Here is a 9534-nt window from a genome sequence, read left to right on the forward strand (position 1 = left end):
GAAAGAAGGGAAGGGAAGGGAAGGGAAGGGAAGGGAAGGGAAGGGAAGGGAAGGGAAGGGAAGGGAAGGGAAGGGAAGGGAAGGGAAAGGAAGGGAAGGGAAAGGTAGAAGAAGGTAGGGAAAGAATAGAAGAATAGGAGGGAGGAAGGGAACATTGTTAGTTTCTTAGAATTCTATCTATGAACTACATTAAGTCTGTCCTCTTTGTATTATTATTGCATTAACATGAAAAATAAAGTAAAAAAACAATATGTATGCTTCTCTGAATGTTTAGATTCAATATGATTTTTTTTTTCACTTAATTCAAGGATGTTGTTACATGGAGGAATCAGACTTCGTAGCTCAGAAATGGGGACTCTGGTCTACTTTGATCTTTTTTGAAGTTTTTTCATTTATTTTGAAACAGCTACACAGGGAAAGGAGGAGAAAGAGATAGAGAGAGAGAGAGAAGTCTTCCATTCACTTATTTGCTTCCCAGATGGTTACAGTGGCCAGGGCTAGGCCAGGCCAAAGCCAGAAGCCAGGAGCTTCATCCACGTCTCTCATATTGGTGCAGGGGCCCAGGCACTTGGGCCATCTCCTGTTGTTTTACCAGTTACATTGTCAGGGAGCTGGATTGGAAGTAGAGCAAATGGGACTGGAATGAGTGCGCATATATGATGCTGGCATTGCAGGTAGTGGCTTAACCAGCTGTGCCACAGCACTAGCCCTGATTATTGCTATTTGTAGCTTACTTGAATTATTGTCAGAGTAGGTGAAAATTCTACAGAGTTTGATTCCTAGATTTTTTTCTCAGGCAATGATGCTAAAAGTAAGGAAAATGGGGGCCAGGGCCAGTGTTGTGGCATAGCAGATTAAGTCACCACCTGTAGTGTCAGCATCCCATATGGGCAAGAGTTAAGTCCTGGCTGCTCCACTTCTAATCCAGTTCCCTGCTAATTTGCCTGGGAATTAAGTAGACAGCGGCCCAAGTGCTTGGGATGCGGCACTTAGGTGAGAAACCTGAAAGAAGTTCCTAGCTTCAGGCTTCAGACCTGCTGAGCTCCAGCTAATGCAGATATTTAGGGAGTGAACCTGTGGATGGAAGACCTCTTTCTCTGACTCTCTCTCTGTAACTCTGCCTTTAAAATAAATCTTTAAAAAATGGAATAAGGCTAAGGTTTAAGACAAATTTATTTTGTACCAGAAGTTTAAAAATTAATTGATCATTTTAATATTTTCTGAATGTACTTTTTAAAGATTTAATTGCAAAATAATTTGTTCTGATAGATTTTGCAATTTTGCACATATTGACATGCTTCTTCCTGGCTCTGTCATGTTTTAAACCTAATTTTTATTACCATTTCAGCTTATAAATTTCTTGTCTCAGAAAATTTTATATCTCAAATAATGCCTCTTTTTCCGTAGTGTTACTCTGCCATATTGGAGTAGCTTTCCAAATGCAAGAGACACGCAAGCTTAGTCTTAGTGCCTATGGACAAATATGACTTTTAATGGAATCCAATGTTTAAGTATCAGTTCTGTCCTCTACATATCTAAAATATGTTTTATACCTTCCTCTCCATTCAACTAGTTTTGACTAATTTTCTGCTTTTTTGCAGGAATAAATTCACATAAGTTTTTTGATGATCAAAATAATTTCCAGGATGAGAGAAATCATGCTGCTGTGCCCTGAGCTGTTTCCATAGCTATTTAATAAGGCAAATCTGGTAAACAACAAGGATCCTATTTCAGGATCATAATTGAAGCTTATGAGGTTTACATAGACATTTATGTGGGGTCCCAGCTGTATCACTAAGAATGTCTGAGGAAGCCACACTGAATACTGACAACTCTATAATTACTTTATTTTTTTTTTAAATTGGTGAAACTTTATTAATTTTTTAGTCTTGAAAAATACTATTTAATGGAACCTTAGAGTGTTATATATTTTGATCTCTGTTAAACAAGGAAAATTTTATAAATCTTCTCTTCTTTCAGAATTATTTTTAAATTGAACTTAAGTTGAAGAATATTTTAATATTTATCCCAGTCCTAAATACTAAGTTAATTATGCAGCTGATTTTTATGCTGTGGTTTATGATTCTGTTAGTCCTTTACATTTTTTTCAAGTGTGGCTTGACACTTGGCAGAGACAAATACTGTGAAAAAAAAAATCCAAGCAAATACAAAGGAATATACAGGTTTAACTTACTGACTATGGGAATCAATGAGGGTCAGAAATGATTTTTTTGGCTTATTAGCATAATTTTAAGTCAACCTAAAAATTACTTCTGCTTTCATCAAAGTCTTAATTTCTGCAGAGTTTTCAGCATCTTCATGAAGGCCGACAACTGCCAGGCCATTAGTTTTTGATCTTTTTGCTTGAATAGCCATTGTTTTCACTAAGGCCTGAGCAAAGCCAGAACAGCCTGCATGAAGCTCCTTCTTCAAGTCCCTGTTTAAAGAACATTTTAAATCTCATTTGTAGGAGGGATAGCCAGCAAGTCCATTAGCACACTGGCATTGGCATGTCCATAACACACTTGAATTAACTAGCATGTCCATTAGTGCATTGGTTAATTGGTATGTCCATTAATACACTGGAATTAACCAGCATGTCCACTAGCACACTGGAATTAACCAGCATGTCCACTAGCACACTGGAATTAACCAGCATGTCCACTAGCACACTGGAATTAACCAGCTGTCCACTAGCACACTGGAATGTGCACATTGGACCAGAAGCACAGCAGATTGCAACAGCATTTCTAGACCAAACCTTTGGTGACACAAATGCTTTGCCTGTACTTAATTGAGCTGAATATAAAACTGATTTAGAAGAGTGCCTATTTTGTTATCTTACATTTTCAATAATCTAATTTCTTTCCTGAGATGGCCCAGAGCAAGTGCTTCTATGGATGGAGCCATTGGTGATCACAGATGGTCTGGGATTGAAACAGCAGGGTCTTCTGTGACCTCTTTCAGTGTCCATTGTCCACATGCAAGACCTCGGTTGCAGTTTAGTCTCACCACCACCTAACTTCTCACTCCCCAGGGGCTTCACCTCACTTGATTGAAGAATCACTTCATGAGTGTTGACCATTCTGCTTCAAGTGTCTAGGCAGATGTCTTCTTCCTTTCTTGTTTTCCAGTTGCAGTTTCTAGAACTCTTGAGGAGTGCAACGTGAAGCCTCATTGTAGAGCTGGGAACATGTGTTACTGAGTGAGCTTGCTGGAGCACTGGAAGTCCAGCTCCCAAAAACCCGAGCTTGGGTCCTTCTCTACAACATACAAATCACAGTCATGGAGCAGAGTCCAAACTGCATGGATTACCCTTCACAGTGATGGAAATTTTTGCACAAAAATATGGAATGCTTCATGAATTTACATGTCATCCTTGCGCAGGGGCCATGCTAATCTTCTCTGTATCGTTCAAATTTTAGTATATGTGCTGCCGAAGTGAGCACCTATAATTACTTTAATATCTTACCTATACATTTTGGTTAAATTATTCTAAATTTAATTATTCCCTTTTTATGCTTTACATTTTTCTCCACAAGATAGCTACGGAGCCTATGTTACTTATTTTTATTTTTATGTCTTCACCTCAGGAATATGAGTTCCCCAGTGATAAGATTTTTTAACTATTTTATTCAGTGCAGTTCCCCCAGACCTGGAAAAGTACTGAATATATAGTAGGCATTTAATATATTTCTACGTATTGAAGGAATAAATTTGATGTCCAAATTTCAATGTTATAAAATTAATACCACTTTATATTTAATGACTTAATCTGCTTAGATATTGTTTTTACAGAAGCAAACCCAAAACACTATATTTTCTTTCCCTGCTACTATCAATCTAAAACATTTTCCCAAAAGAAACTTGGCAAAAGGTGATTTTAAGAGTGTGTGTGTGTTTATATATATATATATATATAGAGAGAGAGAGAGAGAGAGAACTTCTTGATCTATTGAAGTCTATATGAGTAGTAAAATAAACAATAATTGATAGAACATTCATAAGGCAAAATGTATATCTTTTTAAATTTTTATAGTAGCATGAGACTGATTTCCTAGCCTCAACAATCTATCATTCATGAAAATTATGCTATTGGTTGTTGTTGTATTTTTTTTTTTATTTTTTTTGACAGGCAGAGTAGACAGTGAGAGAGAGAGACAGAGAGGAAGGTCTTCCTTGTTCCGTTGGTTTACCCCTCAATGGCCGCTGCAGCCACCATGCTGCGGCCTGCAAACTGCGCTGATCTGAAGCCAGGAGCCAGGTGCTTTTCCTGGTCTCCCATATGGGTGCAGGGCCCAAGCACTTGAGCTATCCTTCACTGCACTCCCGGGCCACAGCAGAGAGCTGGACTGGAAGAGGAGCAACTGGGACAGAATGCAGCGCCCCAACCGGGACTAGAACCGGTTGTGCTGGCACTTCAGGCGGAGGATTAGCCTATTGAACCGCGGTGCCGGCCTGTTGTGTTTTTTAAACTAACAATCTTAAAATGAACACTTGTAGAAAATATTCATGCAAATAAGCAAAAAATATAATAGATTGTGATATTTCATAGAAACAAAAATGCACGTTAGTCATGTATTTCACAGCCAAGAAGAACATGAGTTGAAAATAGTTCAAAGAAAGAAATGACAGATAATGTTGACTCTTATGAGAGTTTACAAGAAAAATAGCAAAACTCTTCCTATTTGTGTAGCATTTTATCAATATTTTGTATAATTTAGTGTGACACAAATATAGATCTTCATATTTTTCTTCTCTGAAAAGCCTCTATATTGTTTAAATATTATGTCAAATTAGACTGTAGAACTCTCTAAATTGGCTAAGTGGCTCTACAATAGTGCAACTGAATCCAGGCTTCCATGCAAGTGCCAACTCAGCATGATTTCTGAATGGTTGGTAAATGAAGCTTCAAGATTCTGGAGTTTAAAATGAAAACACTATCTTAACAAAAATTATGTGAGAATTACATATCTGTTACAATAACAGTTTTGTGGAAAATATTGATACTTGAAAGAGGAAGGGCAAATATTTTATTCATCAATGAAAAGGCAATTATTTAATATTTTATTATACATTCACTATACCACCAACTATGGCAAATAGAGAAGAATGTACTAAAGGGATCACATAGGCTCTCTTTCCTTAACAGCATTCTAGAAATAGACAAAAGCTTGGAAAAACAGCACAGCATTGTCAACAAAGGTCAGGCTAAATTACTGCCTTTATGTTTTCCTTGGTGTCAAGTTCCTTCAGGAAGTTCTAGGATTCCTCTTAGCCAGAGAAGAAGCAAACTGATCAAATATTTTATAGTAAGATATTCTTTCTGACAAGCAGTTCTTATTTAAAAAACTAGGATAAGTAATTAAATCATGGTGAGCTATTAGTGATGAAAGCCCTGGTGTCAGGGACTCCATAGCAGAGACGGTATCTGACCTATGTGCATCAATAGATCTATCCATCACTCTTTAGTAATCAGCAGCTTGCTGTGGAGGGGATGGATCATGGTGAGGGAGAACCAAAATGCTTCCTGTTATCACAACTTAACATATGGGAGTCACAGAAGGGGAAAAATGTAGCTGTCTGAATCATGACAGAAACAAAATAATACTCCATAAACCCACAGTGAATAGTGAAGTATGACATATTACTGTCTTTTGTGACAGTGTAAGCATGCAAATCTTTCATGTGGAGAGAAACCGGAAAACAAAGATAAACTGTCAGCACCTTCTCCAGGAGGGAATCTTCCTCTGTCACATCAGCGTATGCCTTTCCAATTGTGATAGCTCTGTGTGTTCTCTGTGTTCATCTGTATGCATGGCACAGGTGTGTGATTAGTTTGCTTATTGGATTTAAATGCTGCTATTCATACTCAGTCCATTGATAATGTCCGTTTAAGTGCATCTTGGTACAGGTATATCCGTAAAGTCTCCTGTTAATGAGTATATTTGATAAATAGTAATATACTTCAGGCAATGTACTAGGAAATACAAAATACAAATACAACATAAGAGTATTATGTGTGGTTGACATGCTTGCTAAGGAGACACACAGCAAACAAAAATATTAAATAGATACTGAGAAACATTTACTTGACATACATTGAAAGTAAAAGAAAAAATTTTTTAGAGAAGTCCAGAATATTTACCAGAGAAGATAACTTTCAAAATTCTCATAGGAAAAATATAGCTATTTAATGTGTACTATACTGTTGTAGCAATTTGGTTGTTACTTATTTTCAGTATTTCATGAACGTTTTCAAATGAAGTCATTTATACTCAGAAAGGATATCATTTTAAAAATTGTTTCAATTATTAATATACTTGGCATTTCCAATGTGGCACTTACAGTTTCCAGCCATGTGAATATGAGTACTAGGAGGCCTGAAATACATACTCACCTGTGATTTTGATGAGCCAAATTTGAGCCCTAGCTTTGCAAGACGGTTGTGTAGGATGATATGTGAAACTAATGTGCAAGTCTGATGACCTCGCATTATCCATAATCCAGTATGGATTTATTTTACTCATTATTTGCTACATCAGCAATAGCTTATGGGATGAAAAAGATTTTGCAACTTCATTTGGATGTGCCAAATAAAGTATACTATTGAGGTGTATAATAAAGTATGTTTTATTAGAGCATTGAAATTAACTTTAATACATTTATAATTTCTATTCTATGTTTCTTAAATCATTTGCTCATTAAAACTCATTCCTTAACATGTTAAGTTGTATTTTATTTTCAGAGGAATTACTGTATATTAAAAACTATCTGCATATTTGAGGCTTCACAATAGTCTGTTATTTTTTCAGACTAGGATAAGTGTATCCCATACTTCACAAAACATAAAGACTGAATATGTTTTCACTAAATGGGCACGATAGCAACAGAAACTTTTTCATAATAATTATTTATTTTTTAAAAATATCAATTATTTAAATAATTGTAATAACCAATAAAGGTTGTATGGGCATAGCAAACTTCAATTTTCAAAAGGGGAAACAAAGGTAGCTAATAATGACACATTGCTCATTTAGGAATTTTAATCATTATATATCAGTGAGGAATAATTTTAAAATGTTTCATAGATTCTGATTGATATTTAGAAACTGGCTAATCTAATGCTTCACTAATAAGAAAAAGAACTTTCAAGGATACTGTATTTATTATGTAAGCATTTAAAATAGTTCCCTTTTGGAATTATTCATTTGTGTAGATTAAGGAGTTTGAAACTTTGTACCTAATTTGAGATATAATAATTCACTATGATTATGCATGTTGCCATAATTTAATTTATAAAAATCTTAATATGGGTAAAATATATTTGTTATTATATTTTATTCTAATGCACTAATTTTCTTAAACATGGATGAGAAAAATTTGCCTTTGGACATATGCAAATGCAATCATGAACAAAGAATAAACAGATATACTTAAATGAATGCTTGCTAAGCTGTCCCTGACAGGGTACTTGTAAGGGAGGTTATTTTCATAATGCTCTCTTTGAATGCCAAGGAATATATTCCACAGCCAAAAAATAATCTAAAAAATCTAATGGTTTTACGAATTTAAATCAAATTTTCAAACTAAAAAAATTCTCTCTTTAAATTTATATTTAAAATATTTCTCTTGGCTATATCCACTAGTGTCACACACTAGCAGTTCCACTAGTTTTCCTCCTACGCTGTAATATACTTTTTTCCCCTCTGTCTGAATCACTTTATTTTTAAGATTTTATTTATTTATTTGAGAAGTAGAGTTACAGACAGTGAGAAGGAGAGACATAGAGAGAGGTCTTCCATCGTTGGTTCACTCTCCAGATGGCTGCAATGGCTGGAGCTGTGCTGATCTGAAGCCAGGAGCCAGGAGTTTCTTCTTGGTCTCCCACGTGTGTTCAGGGGCCCAAGCACTTGGGCCACCTTCTATTGATTTCCCAGGCCATAACAGCAAGCTGGATCAGAAGAGGAGCAGTTTGAGAATAGAACTGGCGCCCATATGGGATCCTGGTGCCCCAGGCGGAGGCTTAACCTACTGCACCACAGTGCTGGTCCCGGAACCACATTTGATCTTTTTATAGTCAACTGTTCCACAGGACTAGGATGAACCAGGGGAGTGCATTTTTTTTTCCTTTTGTTAAATTGAGATTCCAATTTCAATTGGTCCTGTTTTATAGACACACACACAATGCCAGACTTGTGAACAACTTCATAGGTAAGGTAACTTCTGTTGGAACACATTTTAGAGACCTAATTTAGGTATTCTAAATTCGTCCATCCTCCCTCTTCTGCTAATCATATGGAAAGTTAATTTCCCAGCTCTCTGAAGCTATGGCAAGGCTATGCATTCATTTACTTTTTTCTTAATTTTAGAAGGGCTTATTTTAATCAAACTGGACATCCACTTAAAGATTGACTCCCTAGGCTTCTCAATAGTAAAAAAAAAAAAAAAAGAAAAAAAAAGAAAAAAACTGTTCCATCTAGTCTTTAGATATAAAAATAGAAATAATAAATAGGTTCTATGTTTTATATTTAATAAACATTTAATATATGAAAAAGGGTGATATGTTACAGGAGAGAGTGCTCCATTTTGCTGGCTACAATTGATATACAGTTTGAACTAACTTTGTTTTATTTCTCACTTGGCCAGTGAAAAAGAACACTAATTTTACATTCCAACAAAAGAAGAATGTGAGTTGTAACAGGGTGTCCCTTAGGTTTATAAATCAGTGGTAAATTTAGTTCCACTTCTGCTATGTGACAGCTGCATAACATTGACTTTATTTGGTTTCTTTGAGCCTCCATTTTTGGTTCTAGAAAGAAATGAAAACACTTTAAGTCAGCATACAGCATTGCATCTTTAAGAGTATGGGTATTAGAGCCTGTCTCCCTGATTTTGATTTTGGTTCTGACATATACTCTGGTGTTACACAAATTATTTCTTTTCTCTGTGTCCATAAAATTAATACAATATTATTAAACTGATTAACATTATTGTGGTGATTAAATGAATTATTATGTACTACTGTCTGTGACATAATAAATTCTCAATATTAATATTTTATTTCATTTGAAATATTTTAATTATTAATTTTTATAGATGATTATTGTAATAATTAGGAAAACAGTATTTTATAATAATTCACAATTTCATAAAATAGTAATATTCAACAAATGAATTTTTATATACCTGTTCTGTATATATTATGAGGAATCTTTTATTGACTTTACTTTTACTTTTTAACATTCAGTACAATTTGCTTTGTAGATACAATTCTAAGAACATAATGCTATTCCCTTCCTCCCTCCCTCCCTCCCTCCCTCCCTCCCCCTATTGCATTTGTTTATACTAGTTCAATATCACATACTAATCCTTAAGCAATTTGGTATATTCTACATTGAATTTTCACTCATCTCCAAAGAGTTAAATTAGCTTTTTCAAGGCACAAACTTTCTAATTTTGGCACAATTTATCAAAACTTATTATTAATTCACAAAAGTTGGCATTAGACCATGAACTTCTTCAGAATAATTA

At 35.1% G+C, this 9534-nt stretch overlaps 1 non-coding gene across 1 annotated transcript; it reads right to left on the bottom strand.

Moving 5' to 3' along the window:
- Nucleotides 1–3342: 3342 nt before the first annotated feature.
- On the bottom strand, nucleotides 3343–3449 carry LOC127493310 (U6 spliceosomal RNA). The gene has a single exon (XR_007923369.1). It is a non-coding gene; the product is annotated as a U6 spliceosomal RNA (small nuclear RNA).
- Between the last annotated feature and the right edge of the window lie 6085 nt (nucleotides 3450–9534).

This window comes from Oryctolagus cuniculus, chromosome 5 (assembly GCF_964237555.1).
Source record: "Oryctolagus cuniculus chromosome 5, mOryCun1.1, whole genome shotgun sequence".
NCBI lineage: Eukaryota > Metazoa > Chordata > Mammalia > Lagomorpha > Leporidae > Oryctolagus > Oryctolagus cuniculus.